At 48.6% G+C, this 15,601-nt stretch overlaps 1 long non-coding RNA gene across 1 annotated transcript in view; it reads right to left on the reverse strand.

The window, feature by feature from the left end:
• The window catches only part of LOC125945839 (uncharacterized), a 46,175-nt gene that overhangs the window by 18,557 nt on the left and 12,017 nt on the right, over window positions 1-15,601 (reverse strand). Inside the window, exons 3-4 of the long non-coding RNA XR_007467147.1 lie at window positions 12,884-13,066; window positions 803-960 (exon numbers count right to left, since the gene is read on the reverse strand). This is a non-coding gene — a long non-coding RNA (uncharacterized LOC125945839). The remainder of the gene's footprint in view (window positions 1-802; window positions 961-12,883; window positions 13,067-15,601) is intronic.

A 15,601-nucleotide genomic window follows, 5' to 3' on the forward strand; every position in this document is an offset into this window, starting at 1 on the left:
CTACGTTTGCAGCCCACAAAGAAACAAGGGCGAACCATGGTGCTCGCGGAAAGAAAGAGCAAGACCAACACTGACCGCGCAGCTCTCGTCAACACGGAGTGCGTTTTAACACAAGCAGACAACATTTGCTGTGGGCCGGAAGTGCGTTTAGTGTAGTGATACATGTCCTTGTGTACTCTCTTTCTGTTACTTTCTGTTTATAGCAACAATTAAATTAACTAACATCTAAACTATTACGAACAACATTTGTTCACCATAATGTTAAACAATTATCGATGACGCGCCCAGGGCAGCCAATCAGATAGCTGGCCCAGTGACGTGTTATCATCAAATCGCGTCACTTGGACACAAAGCTCAGCCAATTGGCGTGCTGCGATCGGTAGCGATATACCTTTTTAAAACCATATAATAAATTACACGCTTTGCGTGGAGCGCTTAGATGCGTCAATTAATGATCAGAAGGACCTACTTTAACGAATCAGTACATTTGTACAAAATGGTCAAAATCGATTCGCGGTCCCTTTAAACACAAGAAATCAACAGAAAAATTAAAATTATTTATAGCTATTCTATTGTCACGGTAAAGACTGTTCAAATGAAGTTTAAACGTAAGACCACCATCTACAAAGCAGTACTTGTGAAATGCCCATGTCAATGTAGAGGTTCTGGCTTCGAGTACCACTGGTTAAAAAATTTCGTCTCCATCCTATATTAGTACCCCATAACATAGATAAATCTACAATGGGAGGAGATGACATTTCCGAACCAACATAAGTGGTAGCTATATGAAGACATTGCTCACCTCCAAAGCTTTCTGACCAAGATCTGTAAGGTTCCTGTCTGTTGTTGTTGTTGTTGTTGTTGTTGCCTCTGTTCCTCGGCCAGCCGAGCCTTTTTGTTCACTTTCTGTAACTCCTTCTTTGAAATAAAATGGGAGTGAATGCTGGTTCGGTCCATATTCTGCAGTAAAATACAATGTTGGCATTTGATGGACGAGCTTTGTGCACGGGCAAAACGCGAACAATAAAACGTTTTTGTTGGTGCGTTTCGCTTCTGAGTACGCAGTTTGTAACCTAATGCCTTCAACCAGCACTGAATAATAGACACCAAGCGTCATTTCTTCTTACAGAGAAGAAACATAGTATTACGAAGTTGTTTCGACAATTTATCATTATCTTGATTGCGATGACAATTATATGAACACTCCAGCCGCATTTCTGCCATCGCCGTCGCGGTGAGTTTCCGTATAAAGTCAAATGGCGGTAAAATCATTGCCGCGCGCCGTATGCTTTATGTGCGAGAGAAAGCGTGCCATAGTAAGCCGGCGATCGCGGCTTAATCTCGCGCAGGTACGGAAAGGAAGCGGAAAGGAAGCGCGGAGTGAGGGGGGCGGACGCGCTCTCTCGCCCGGGCTGCTGTACCTTGAAAGCCATCTGTGCCGGGTCACAGTCCGCCGCGCGCTATGTGTTGGCGGCTTAGTTCGCGTAGATGCCACCGCCAGAACGAAGGTTCATTCGCTCGCTGCTAGTGCCGAGCTTCTCACTCCAGCGTTTTTACGGCTCATGACAGTTCATGTTTGTTTGTGCATGCGTGACGCCATGCTTTTTATTTACTTAGTATGCCTATGTTTACAAGTTTCAGAGCACCATGCAGAGCACCGCAGCCGGATCGCCAGCGCTACGCAAGTGGTGCTCGGGCTAGACATTGTTCCTGCTGGGACTGGCTAAGCCTACGCTATTGCGTCTTCCAGTTGGCGCCAGTCGTGTCGTCCACAGCCGTGTCGCACTTCTTTGCCATAGGCCGATAAAACTACTATGCTTACTTCCTATAGCTGTCTACTCATTCGCTATCGCAATCGATGCTTCGCCACTTCGCCTCTTCACCACTTTTTTAAGCGAAGCTTGTTATAAGGTGCAGATTTCGGTAGCGCGCGTGTACGCAGAAAATATCACAGCATATCCCCGGGGTGAATGATGATGAGTGGGCGAAGCTCCGGAGGGAATCATCGGATCTCCCGCTTAAGGGGACGCTAGCACAAACGCGTTAGAAACGTGCAGTACTCTCTAGTAAGGGGGAGCGGCCACAGCGTCTTACGCAGCCATTTACACATGCCGGAACGTGCACCGCGTTTGCCGACGCCATCACATGACTGCTGAGAGAGTATAACTCCCGTATTCATAAACGCTCCTCGACTTGAACTTGACTTGCCACCGCTTTGGGCAGCGCGTTCGAAACGCGTTGAAGGTAAGGCGGAGAGGCCACAGCGTCTTACACCAGCTTCTTACACGGGCCGTAACGCGCTAGCACAAACGCGTTAGAAACGCGCTAGAAACGCGGCCTTTCGTTAATGTTGGGTATTTATTGCCATCGTGGTGCGTGTGTCCATGTCCGCTTCGTGACGTAGAGGGCTAACGCCGCGCGCTCGGAAGCGAGGGTCCCCAACTTCGGAATTTTTTTTTCTCATTTTTCTCAGACTGGTTACACACTACTACTACTACGACGACGACGGGGACGAACGGGTGCCGCTATAAGGAGCTTCGCCCCTAAAACTGTGGCTCCAATCCACGCTGTGAAGGTGGTTGGAAAGCTGTAAACGACACTCACAACGATTACCCATTGTGACGTCACTTGAATTCACACACATGGCTCGGCAAACTTGGAGATTTACTAAGAATCCCAAGAAGAATTAAGGGCCTCACAAAGAACGATGGAACAAAAAATATTCGGCCTAACGTTAAGAGACAGCAAGTGAACAGTGTCGATCACAGAGCAAGCGGGGATAGCCGATATTCAAATTGAATTGTCTGGGCAGGCCATGTAATGCGCAGTAGGGATAACCGGTGGACCATTAGAGTTACAGAATGCGTGCCAAAAGAAGAGAAGTGCAGTAGAGTACGGCAGAAAACTAGGTGGGGTGATGAGGTTAGGAAATTTGCAGGAGCTTGAATTCACACACGTGGCTCTACAAAGAGTGAAACCAGAGACAAGTGAAATGTACTTAACCACACCCTTATTACTTCACAACAAGATTATATTCACGCTGTCCTTCTGGCGTCTTTACTTTCCGTGGTGTACCCATGGTAGCCTGGAATGAACTACAGGAGATCCTAGACCGCGGGGACGTGATTTCTATGCTGCTGGGTAGTTTTCCACTCAGAGTAGCTTACGCAACCGTATTCTTTACCGGGAAACACACGCGGGAGAAGGAACGCTGTAAACGACACCCACAACGATTACCCATTCTGACGTCACTAGAATTTACACACGTGGCTCTTCAAAGAGTGAAACCTGAGACACACTGGTTTCACGTGGGTTTTGAATGACGTCAAAACCCTCGTTTGGACTAGGGTTTTGAAGTCAGGAGCTGCAAACCTAATCTTTACCGGAACGCGCCGGAGGGTGTTCCCGTTGTTCACACGCGCCTTATCATCCATTTGATGCTTGTTTTGTGGTTTTTCTTTTGAAAATGAGTGCTGAGCTGTATGCTGTATGCCTGATTTCAAAGGTGATAGGCTGTTTGCATTCAATTTTTAGCCTGGCGTTCTTTGTTTGCTACTACACGAAAATTTCCTTGGCTGGTCAGGTATACGTGCGTGGTATACCATCATCGGTATTGGCTCGAGCGTCGTCGTCTTCTTCCGCAGCTGGCTCGTTGGCGCCCCTCGGGTTGCGCTCGTGCTCGTGCTCGGCACGCGCACGTTCCACTGCTCCTGCGTTCATCGTCGTCGTCTGCTTCCTCAGCTGGCTGCGTGCCTTGCCGATATCATGGTTGTGTAGAGGACATTGTGCGCGTACTTGCACGAAGGAGACCCCTGGAGAGAGCCGGAGGCCGGGGACGGGGCGGTAGCGCATCGGATGGTCCGTCAGTCTGATGGTAGCTCGATGCGGGTCGCTTCGGCGCACCCGGTCAGTACAACGGCTGTTGCCGCTCGTGCTCGTGCTCGCGTGCCGAGCGCGCACGCTTTTCGCAGCGTTGCGGCGTCGGTGGGCGCTACACCGTGTATACTGACAGCTCTTGCGTTCTAGGTATCTGGAAGAATGCACGTGCAATTTTTCGTGAACTTGATAATGGAAACTTGCCATCGACGGATCTTCAGACAGCGGTGATGAGCTTGAGCAGCCTGAGCCAGATTCACGTTATCAATGCCTCAGTTGTGAACACATGGCTGGAGTACGATCGTGCACGAGGACGTCTGCTTCCACAGCTGGCTGCTGGTTGCTATATGTCAGGTTTGATCAGGTGGGACGCGGGCCTCTTCGTCCAGCGAATTTCACTTCTCTTCTGTCGTTGTAATGGAGATGCGACGTTTACGGGGGTATGAGCGATTGCCTAAGGGGGTATGAGCCAATCATTGTCTTACGTACCGGACGGATTTAATTTTGAAGCAATTTAATTTCGAAGAATCGCAAGCGGCAATGGCAGGTGAATACTGTTAACCCCGCCACCGAGGAAACCCGAGATATCGAACGCAAGCGACAACGGTGGACTGCGGGCATACCGTCAGTGACGTCGTTCTCTCCGTCGCAACCGTCCCATCATGGTTAGTTTAAGTGCACCCAGGGAAAGCTTCGCTTACTCCCATTTCCCGGTAGGGGAAGGGTTGGTTAGTTTTTAAAAATAATTTCTTGGCGAACATTTGCCACTTTGACAATATCTATCTATCTATCTATCTATCTAGCCGTCTACGTCTTGGTGCTCTCATGGTCGTTTGGTTAACTTGCCAAACTGGCATAGTATGACATGTGTGTATGAAGAACATAAATCATAGGTCATGGCATGATATTGTGTCATGTAGGTCATGAAACAGCTGCCTACGTCTTGGTGCTCTCATGGCCATTTCGTTAAATTGGTAGGTACCAAAATTGGCATAGTATGACAACAGTGTATGACGAACATAAATGATAGGTCATGACATGAGTGTCATGATCAGTGTGTAATGTAGGTCATGAAACAGCCGCCTAAAATGACAATGACCCAGCGAAAATACATTAACACTCAAAAACCACTGCAATGTGTTCGGACGTGGGTACTATGTGAAGGAAACTAGTAAAGGGTGGGGGTAGAAACCATACTCTCAGCATGACTCAGAAAAAAATCACAATGACTCAGCAAGAAAAGATTAAAACTCAAAAACCGCTCAAATGGGTTCGGCGACAGAACATATACGTATGTTTATAACGCGTCACGTCGGCGCTCATCGCTTGTTGTGCTGCCACTGTAGACAAGAAAAAATCGTCTGTTTAAAAACAGCCATGGCAAAGCTGAAACATCGAGGGATTTGTCCTTGTTAGACTTTTTGATTTCTCAGCCCAGACGGGCCGATGAAGTGTAGACTGACCAGCGGGTACGGTAGGCTTAATTTTCGGTGGAAGTTAACGATCTCGGTGCGGGTACCTGGTGAATGTTAAAATGTTTGTATTTTAGCCTCATAACATTTTAAATATTATTGTTTAGTACATTAGCGTAGGTGGAAGCGCACGAATTGCCTCAGCTTTGTTAACGGTGCGATAATATCAATCAGCGCCAGGCATCCTGGTTTCCGTTCGAACGCGTCTGAACGATTGCTTGGTTTCGTGTCGACTGCACAATACTGCGACAACTCGCAGTCATCGGTTGTGTACAAACTACTAGAAAACGAGACTTTATTTACGTTTGCGTATTTTCGTTCAAGGAGATAGCTATCCTCACCAGTCAAAAGAGAAACGCACAAAACGGAAGTGATCTTCAGTTTCGCATGTGCATGGGCAGCTCACGCACCTTTATTCCAAGCTGCGACATGAAATACACATTTGTGACCCCAAAATATAGCGTTATTTAGGACAGGAGACAAGTACCTGCCCATAAAATTGTATCATGCATTTAACATTCAACAGCGCCTATACTGCTTGCGTACTGGAAGCACTGCGGCACAAACGCAACCTGTGCAGTTTCCAGTACGAGCCAGTGGACTCCAGCAACAACCAGCGCGTGTACAGCGCACACCAGTGCGCCGCAGCGTCATAGCAGTGAAAACAGCGTCTCGTACTGCGTGACCCAGTGCTTATCCAGCGATCGCACCGGTGTCCAGTGACTCCCAGCGAGCGCCAGCGAGAGCCAGCGTCCCCACTGCGATCCAGTGTCAAAAAACGCGCTGGTTTGACACTGGAAGGCACTGGAAGACGCTTGTTTTTGCAATATGGAAGTGTCCCGCCAAACTGCTTCTGATAGCGACGCCGCGCACGAAACTGTCATTTCTAAGGCCATTGTTTCGGGATGACATGCAGAGCAAGCAAGAAGCGGTAAAACGGTAGCATGGCCAAAGAAGATCGACTTTCAGTTCATTCGGAGAAGGAGACTAGGTATAAGTGAAGACTGTCAGGCAACATAAGGTGTAATTCACGGAAGGGCATGTAGTGTGGCTAGTTAACCCTGTGACCTATCTGGTAGAGACGCAGAACACAGTCCGGCACGTTCATGTTGACCATTTGCGCTTACACAGTTCTTTCCATCATGCAGTATCAGACGCCTGGGCGGAGGCCCCGGTACGACCCGGGACCGAGTACATTGTACGTCATCCGGCGGCCCTCATCGCACCTCAGAAGGCGCATCATGAGGAGGACCCGGCAGTACATCCTCTTTCCGATGATGCAACAACCCTGGACCCGCCACCACTATAAGGGCAGGAATTGCAACTGCCAGCTGTCCATGGTGCACATCCTCAGACGCATGCCGAAGTGCCTTCCGACTCTCCAACAACCTTTCGCATAAGCCAGCCTGCCCAGAAACCGCCAGACCGATATGCCTTCCACGTTTTTCGTCACTGAAGCCATTAAATGAAGACGATGATCTTGGTGGAAGTAATGTGGTAACGTCAAGTGCATGATGCACCACTTCGGCAACACGTGCACTGAGATCAGCAGCGGATAAGCAACCGCTGCACATAAAAGCGCGTCAAACAAATAAACGCTGATTCCTTGTCCTTGTCCTACACCGTCCACTGCTGTTTCTTTGAGTACGGTTGCTCGGCTGCCACGCGCTTCAAAAGGAAGCATGTTTCCATTATAGGGTGTATAAAAGCACAGCTGCTGCGGCAATCGCATTTTCGGTGCGATGTTCTCGCTCTGCGCTTTCACGAAGACGAAGTCCTAGCGCACTGCTGTCAACTCACTGCGTCGTTCGTATCCGCAGCTTTGTCGGCCTAATGTGATAGAATGCCTCTCAACGACAGAATCTGCCAACTAGTCGGGCGATCATCAGCGTCTTTGTATTGTAGTTTCCTTGTCGGTGTCTGTGCCGGTTCAGCTTAATGTGGACGGGCCTTTCTCGTCCAGCGGTAGTTAATTGTAGGTGTTCCTTATATCCAGCGTCCCGGAAAGCTATCTATTTAGATTAGCAGAAATGTCCTCAACATGAAAAAGTAGGTACTATAACATTTTTTAGCTGCGTTGATGGTTAGTCAGAAGTCATCACACAAAATTGCCCATTCTTCTTTACTGCAATAACCATTGGATCTGCTGATTCCGACTTCACTATCGGAGATAATATGTCGGCACTTACTGGAGGATCAAACTCGGCAGCTACGAATTCTGTGAGGGCCACTGTTCTTGCTTTACACAATTTCGTTGTGACTCCCACTTTCCAATGGAGCTGCCCTAGTGGTTCCGAGCAATGGCGGAGCCTGGGACAGTGAAGACCTCGTGAAGTTCAGATAGTACCGACTACAATTATTGGCTTGCATGACGAGATGCTGCTTGTAAGTGTGCGAAAACGTTCAGTGTAATTACGGGTGTGACGGCTGCTTTGAAACATTTTCACCGCGCTTACTTTTTTCATTGCAGGTGAATCCGAGCTTTGCTTCTAGCTCTCAAACGCCGCAGTAAGCTAAGTGCGCTTGTCACTTCAGTTGCACCTTTCTCTGAGCGTAAGAACGTTTTGGCCAATAAATTGCGTAAGAACGGTGGAGCATAGTGAATTGCGCCCCTGATTCCTCGAACTTCCCTTTTCCTCCCCACTTCCCTTCATCGCAACTTAGACAGACAGCCAGCGGTCAGAAGTAGAGTCATAGCTGTTGCTTGCGTCCAAAGATCAATACTTATGCCAGAACCTTTCGAAATGCTTTCGTAGCCTCACAGTGCTTGACTGCAATTTTGGTGTCTGGTGGCTTTCATACTGCAGTCTATTTTTAGCGAATGGCTTTGGCGTTCTTGCTTATCCAAGCTGCCATAGACGGTGGTAGTTCAACGTTATTTCATCACTGACATGTCGCGCTAGAAGAAGACGACAACGAAGTGCGCGCGCGAATGCACGGGACGTGTTGGCACGAGCGCGAGCTTGTCATCGAACGCTAGCTAATTGTTCACTCCAACGCCTAAGCTATGCCGCTTAAAGTGTTCATGCTCCCTTGTTTGTAATAAATCATCGGCAGCCACAACTTGCTGCACCGACGTGATAATCACATTATTTCAAATCCGCGCATGCTACACAAAGCCTTCTTTCTTCAGACGTTTTTCAACATTCCCGTGTGGAGGCTTTCATGAGCTTACCCTAGTACATGGGTATGTCTGATCACTGCTTCCACCTAAAATCCTATTCCTTGCACGAAAAATAACAGCTGCGTACATTTGTTTGACCTCAGAATCATTAGCTGTTGCGCAGTGCTCAGAGCTAGCAGATCTCACATGACCTTATGTAAAGCTTGCTAGAGCTACACGGACCATTTTCTTCAACGATATTAGGAAAGAACATGCGTAAGAGTACGCTTACTATTTCATTCACTCCAGTGTTATCTTCATCACCCGTGCTATTTGCATTGCGTAGCTAGAGGTTCGATGCAAGCACAACACTGATCTTTACCACACTATAGGCGCGAACGTTGCAGCTGTCAGCATGACGTTTCGAAATCGAAAAAGAGTGAGTGATTCCGGCAGTTGTTACGTTGTCCGATAATCTGTAAACGGCAACCGCGCGTATTCCGGAGTATATAAATATCCTGAAGAGGATGGAACGAGACCTAGCAAACCTGTTCTTGGGTTGTCGAATAATATTCGTAGCAATAACCGTAGCAGAAACAAGGCGGAGGTTACACGGAGTCGTATTCTTCTCGTGGCCTTTCTTGCGTCCACCTGGTTTACGCTACATTCATTGGTTCAAAGTAAACGTAAAGCTGAACTCTCCAGTATGAAGTCGAATCAAAGTACAGACAACGAGCGGAGTAATATGGAATTTGCCAGGTAAGATACGTAGGACGAATAAGGACATTGCAAACGAAAGCCTGGCTTTGCGTACAACATAAAATGGCATATAGAATGATTTGTCGGATATCGAGAATGTAATGATTGTGATTGGTGGTCAGTTAAGCCGCAGTTTGTTTAACCTGAGGGCAAAGGAGTAAGATCACTCCTCCACGCAATGGCCCTGAAACAAGAGTGCAGTTACTTCGGCTATTGAACATCTTTCGCAGATGGATGCCAATACGAACAACTGATGCATCAAAGGCAGCGGAGCAGTATTGGAGTCGAGGGCCGCCACTAGAGAGGCCGGCGCTGCTATTGTTATGACTTAGGAAGTGGCATCACGTGACTCGTCTTCACGCCTTTGCTGCAGCCAATGCAGCTCGCTGGCTGGGTGATTGAAGCCTTGATTGTAGGATTGCAGATAACGTGTTTCGTTCCCAAGGCAGCAATTTAGTTGCCCACTCTGACAGCATGGCTTACTGCTCAGTGTTGCAGTACCGGACGTACTAGACCGAGCCCGGTGTGAGTGAGTGAATAAATAAACTTTTATTAGGTCCAGCAAAACGCGATAAAACACGCACCCGGCTAATCCCAGACGGGACCCAAAGGCCTAGCCTGCCGGCTCAATCATGGGCGCGCAGCACGGTCAGGATTTGGTCTTCGAAGACGGGACTTCGCAGGAGCGCGTCCCACTCTTCCCTGGTGAACTTCGGGTCCAACGACACGCACTCCCAGAGCATGTGAGACAACGTAGCAGCCTCACCACAGGACGCGCAAGAAAAATTCGGGGAAATGTCAGGATATATGCGGTTAAGGGACGCCGGATTTTAGTAGGAGTAAGCTTTGCAGGAGTCTGAGTATGACCGCCTGCGGCCTGCTTAGCTTGGAATGAGGCGGCGGGAAGACGCTTCTCGCTGAGTAAACGAATTTAGTAATTTCATCGTGCGTGATAGGAGCGTCCCTGTGTCCGGGGGGAGAGTATGAAAGGTCGGGAAAGCCACGTGCAGCCTCGTCGGCAGCCTCTTTGAGTTTCAGAGGAACTCCCTCGGTCTCCCCGACGTGAGCAGGGAACCAAAGGATGCAGTTTGTGAAGCTGTCGCCATGTTTGGCGGCCTTTCAGAATTTGAACAAGCGGCCGAGCTACCCGGCCTTTCTGGAATGCCCTCACGGCTGCTTTCGAATCGCTATGCACCTTGTTAGAGCACTGCACGGGCCGAGTTTTTCAGCCCGGGCCCGGCCCGGGCCCACTGTTACGTTGGGCTGCCCGCCCGAGCCCGACCAATAGCTTTATGGCGAGATCCGAGCGCGGGCTGGGCAAGGAAGTAATCTACGTTACCCTCCCAACCCGGCCCGCTGTGCACCCCTTTTCCTTAGGCCCGAGCCCGGCCCGAGACAGAAAAAGATCACCGAGCGGCAGTAAAAAAATAAAATAAAGAAGAGTATGAAAGGAATTTATTCTTAAGGCATAAATACATCTCATATGCAATTATGAACACCATTTGAGAGGTATGAACGCAAATACCAGCGCACAAAGTGGTACGCATGACCCCGCCGAGCAGTATCGCCAGCAGTTTCCAACGGCGCGACCTTGATGCGGCCCAATCCACTTCTATCGCAGCGCCGCCACAGTATTCTTCCACATCGGGCGCCTCACTGCAAAGCATGCGCCGCCCCAGCCACTCGTCCCACTCAACCGTATTTTAGTGCACTATAGCCGAAGCGCAGCCACGACCGGTCGTGAGCGCAGCGCATGGATGGAGTAAATGGAGAAAGAAAGCTTCTCGTTCGTCCATGGTGCAGCTTAATACGCTGCTGCTAGGCGGCCGGTTGAGAACATGCGTGCAATCATGGATGGACGCAGTACCATATTTCAGCCGCGTGGCGAATTATCTTACCTGTCATCGTTTTACCAATTTGCCTTTGAAGAATCAGCAAGTCGCGAAAGCGCTTGCACCGCGCTGAAAGCATTAATACATTGATTTAGGTAAGGAATACAATGGCATCCATTGGTTTGAGGCGACTTCGGTCTTTCGGTACTTTTATACTCTGTTCAAAGAGCGCAAAATACGACGGAAGAAGAAAAGGGAAGTACACCGGAGTAGCACTGCTAGCTTCCAGCTGCGCCGGGGCAACAGGTTTTTGAGAGTCGAGACGCGCTAGGATAACTCGCTGCACGTTACATGCACACCACCAGAAATTCCGAGCCCAGCCCAGGCCACGCGGGCATGGGCCGGGCTGGCCCGGGCCCATGTCATAAAGCACATGCCATGCCCAATCCCGGCCCGAGCCCGTGAAAAAAACTGCCTTACCGGCCCGGCCCGGTCCCACGACCCGGACCAGGCCCAGGCTTTCGGGTAAGGCCGAGCCCGTGCATTGGTGTACACCCTGTCTCTCCAACCGTCTTGCATGGCGAGTGCCATGGCCACTTGCTCGGCCACCTCGGGATCCGTCGTCCGAACCGAGGCACAGTTAATGACTGCCCAGCGTGTCCATGACGGAAACCGCAAAAACCTTACCGTCTAGGTACGCGGCGGCATCCACAAAGCTTGCTTCGATCTTGTCCTTGTAGATTTGATTTAGTATCGTTGATTCTCTTGCCTTGGCACGACCTGCGTTGTGCACGGGATGAACATTGCGGGGCAAAGGAGCGACGACGACCTTCTCCCCTATTTCTCTGGGGATGTGGGTGTTGCTAGCCAAGTTCTTGGTCGAAGCCAGTCCAATCTCTTCAAGGATCCACCTGCCGGCCGGCGCTGTAGATAGCCGAGTTAGCTGGGCCCGTTCCTGGGCCTCGGCTATCTCCTCCATGGTGTTGTGTATGCCGAGCCGGAGGAAGTACTCGGTGTGAGTTTTCCCGCGTATCCAGAAACCAAGTGTCGGCGAGATGCTTGACTGATAGAGTGACTTATGACTAAACAATATGGTGATCGAGTCGAGCAAGCGATACGCACATAGCTTGTAGCGTGCCGACCTGATATGACATCAGTCAAAATACCCTGTGCGGGGATACATGCGACTTGCATGCGCGCACACGTTGGCAGCGCGGATAGAGGAGACAAAAATAAAATCAATTGAAGTTCCACATATATGATAATTGACTGGTGATAAATCATCGTCCCGCGATAATTCTGGGGAAAGTGGCAATCCGCACTCCCCGCGAAGAATGCGGTGAACAGTACTGTTATTGCCGCAAGAGTGCGTATAGCTTTGTAAAAGATAATGCGTAGCTAGGGAGAATTCCAATAGAAATCTCTGTTAGTCTTATACGAAATATATAGGTCCAATAGGAAAGCCTACATGCCACAGGCAATGTTTAAATTTTACATTTCTTACCGTTAAAACAAAGCAGCCAGTATATTTGGGTTTACACGCAAAAGAAAATCGCAGTTTCGTCCGAATGGCGAAGCATGAATTATATGGAGCGTCCATATAATTGCTATCGCAATAAAGACCAAAAATTTATAGTAAGGCAGGATTGTTTTCTGTTTTGACGGGATGTAACAATCGTTTTAAACAGCCTGCATTTGTGGATAAGCATCGAAGCGCAAAACCATATTAAACCTGAATTTGCATAGTGCTTGTAAGTGAAACGCTCGGAGATATACTGAATTTTCGTTGGCCTCATGGCCTAGTTAACAGAATTTCCAATGCAGGCATAAGAGTGACTTACTGCATTTCTCTACAAGCACGCATTCGTTGTTCGTTTCACGTGCGTAAGGAGCTTGACACGCACACATCGCATCGTCGCTATATTCGCAGCGCCATGTGTCGTCAAGACCTGCACCACCACAGTATACTTGCGGGACCAGGCCATTTCCATCGCAGAGCACCGCCTCTTCATTTTCTGGGCATGCTGAAACGTAAGAAAATGCACCAACCACAAAATGAAGCTCAGATAATCGCGGTGTCATGCGAGGTTGTAAAAGACAGACGCTGACCATGCACAGTAGCAGAACTGAGATTGTTGCTTTGCTGTGAGAGCCTTCTATACCGGATTTCTAAACACAACTAGACACAACTATCCACTATAGGACAACTTCTATAGCAGTTGTTTTACAGCGACAGGATGCGGCTAGCTGTCTATGGCTGGGATCCGGGAAAATATGGCGCCCGCGTGGAAAAATTATCATCTGCAATGGGTTGAGCGTCGTCGTCTTCTTCCCCAGCTGGCTCGTTGGCGCCCATAATTCCAGCGTGGAATTTCACTTCTCTTCTGTCCTCGTAATGGCGAGGCCGCATTTACGGGGGTATGAGCCATTCATTGTCTTACGTTACGGACAGATTTAATAACAGCTGATGCGCGAATGTGTGTGCGTAGCTATCGTCACGACGACGACCGATCAGGACAACAAATATGTTCGTACCTTTGTTCAAAATTCTGTGTTACCTCTGTGTCCTGCGCTAAACCGCTTCGCTGGTCATCCACCTTCACATAGTGGAATGGCTCATGCATTTTTTGATAAGCGCACCAATTTTAGAGCGAGATCTCTACTACACCATATCTCGCATGGTCATTCATCGTCTCGCAATGACTTTGAGCCACCGCAGCGCAAATGTGTGGCCGGTGTGGCGTCACGCCACCTGATCCGCCGCAGAGAGGCCTCGCCGCGGCGCTCACTCGGAGCCTCGCCATTACGGAACTACGTGACTAGAAGACGGCTGCTTCACCGGCGCTTGGTTGCTCAGTTTCGCCACGGATGGCGCGCCGGCTGTGCCGTCGGTGCGTGCGCAGCAAGGTTGAATCCAATCATCCAGTAGGTATAGCTAGACGGCAGGCTGCAAAATCTTAAGCAAAGACCGCCTTCGTCACCATTCAAGAAACACAGAGGCGCATCATCAGATTTGCACTAAAGCCTAACTTTAATGAAACACTGTGTGCATAGTCTTTGCAAAAGCAAGCTAAACAGACCTTTTGGTTGTGCTGACTAGGTTTATAAAAGTTAAACCACAGCCAATTTTTTTTCAAAGTAGAATAAAAGAAATTATGGTAACGTTATTAATACAAATTGACCGTCCGCTATCTAGATACAAAATTACTTGTACAGTTAGAATTTTCTTACTTCCAAAGTTCTACCAGGACTATTTCCTCACACTGACTCAAGTCTAGCAAGGATATATCGCAGCCAACGAACAATAGTCTGGATCGCAAGATTTCTTGAAGCCACACCCATTCGACTTCGCAGCAACAGCAATGCCGTTCCAGCCACTTACTCGATCGAGGAGTCAACCACAGTTTGATTTTGGGACCACTGCATTTTCATGTGGCATGCTCACTGTTCCCCCACGAACTCGAGACAAGCACTAGCGCCCGCTATACCATATATGCGGATGACATAACCATTCTGACAGAAGCACAAGACTATGGAGCGAACATTGAGCGCATGGCCACCGAACTTCAAGCTGCCCTTAATGCACTCTAAGACATCCTTCCTAAACTAGGACTCGCCTTAGCACCTCAGAAAAGGCAACTTCTATGTGTCAATGGCAGACGAAGCGTCCTCCTGCCACAGCAGGCAATAATGTTGACATTCGGTCAGCATGAACTCAGGGCCACCCACGGTCACGCTAAAATTCTTGGGATTCCCATCCGCAATTGCAATATGGGACGATTTTGGACTACTGAGCTCAAAAAGCAATGGCCCAGGATCTTGCACACTAGTAATGCGCGTCTCCAACAAGTTCGATGGGGCACGGCAGGCAGCCTGCACCACCCTCATCCGATCAATCGCAATTGGTAAAATTACCTATGGAGGTACAGTCGTAACACCTTCAAAAAAAAACATCCGAAAAAAAAACATTCAAGTACTCTACCGACAAATCCTTCGGACTATTACAGGTCTCCCGACGTTCATAAATATACGCAAACTACAAGATTTACCGCCCGTGCCACCCACCGACTACATCATCAAACATGCTCAGACACCAATGAATAATGGACTCCATCTCACGACACAGGGCCAGCACACACTACTGTGGGACACCCGACGCGTCTGAATAGAATGGTAATATTTGCGAAACTTTTTCGATAAAAACATTGGTGGTGCAGTTAGTTTCGCACTTGCATGCATAAAACGGTGTTCTGTTAAAAAAGTCAGTGGAATAATAGTCCATTTTTACAGCAGTTCGATCGCCCATATCTAGAAAATAGTGTCATCCACAGAATTTTTGTCAAGCGGAAATATCTTGGAGTACCAGCGGCTACAATTTGTAATTTGCAATATGTGGCCAAAGGTAATGATTTAAAAACCTAATTAGATCTATTTTGTTAAAGTCTATTGTGCATTTTGATTTATCCTGTGTTACGTTTTGCGCCAGACGTGCCGAAAAGGATCAGACAAGTTCCCGGTGAACGACGTTTATTAACCCATGCTTGTGGGTTCGTGGCTCG

This window comes from Dermacentor silvarum, chromosome 5, assembly GCF_013339745.2.
Source record: "Dermacentor silvarum isolate Dsil-2018 chromosome 5, BIME_Dsil_1.4, whole genome shotgun sequence".
In the NCBI taxonomy this organism is placed as follows: domain Eukaryota; kingdom Metazoa; phylum Arthropoda; class Arachnida; order Ixodida; family Ixodidae; genus Dermacentor; species Dermacentor silvarum.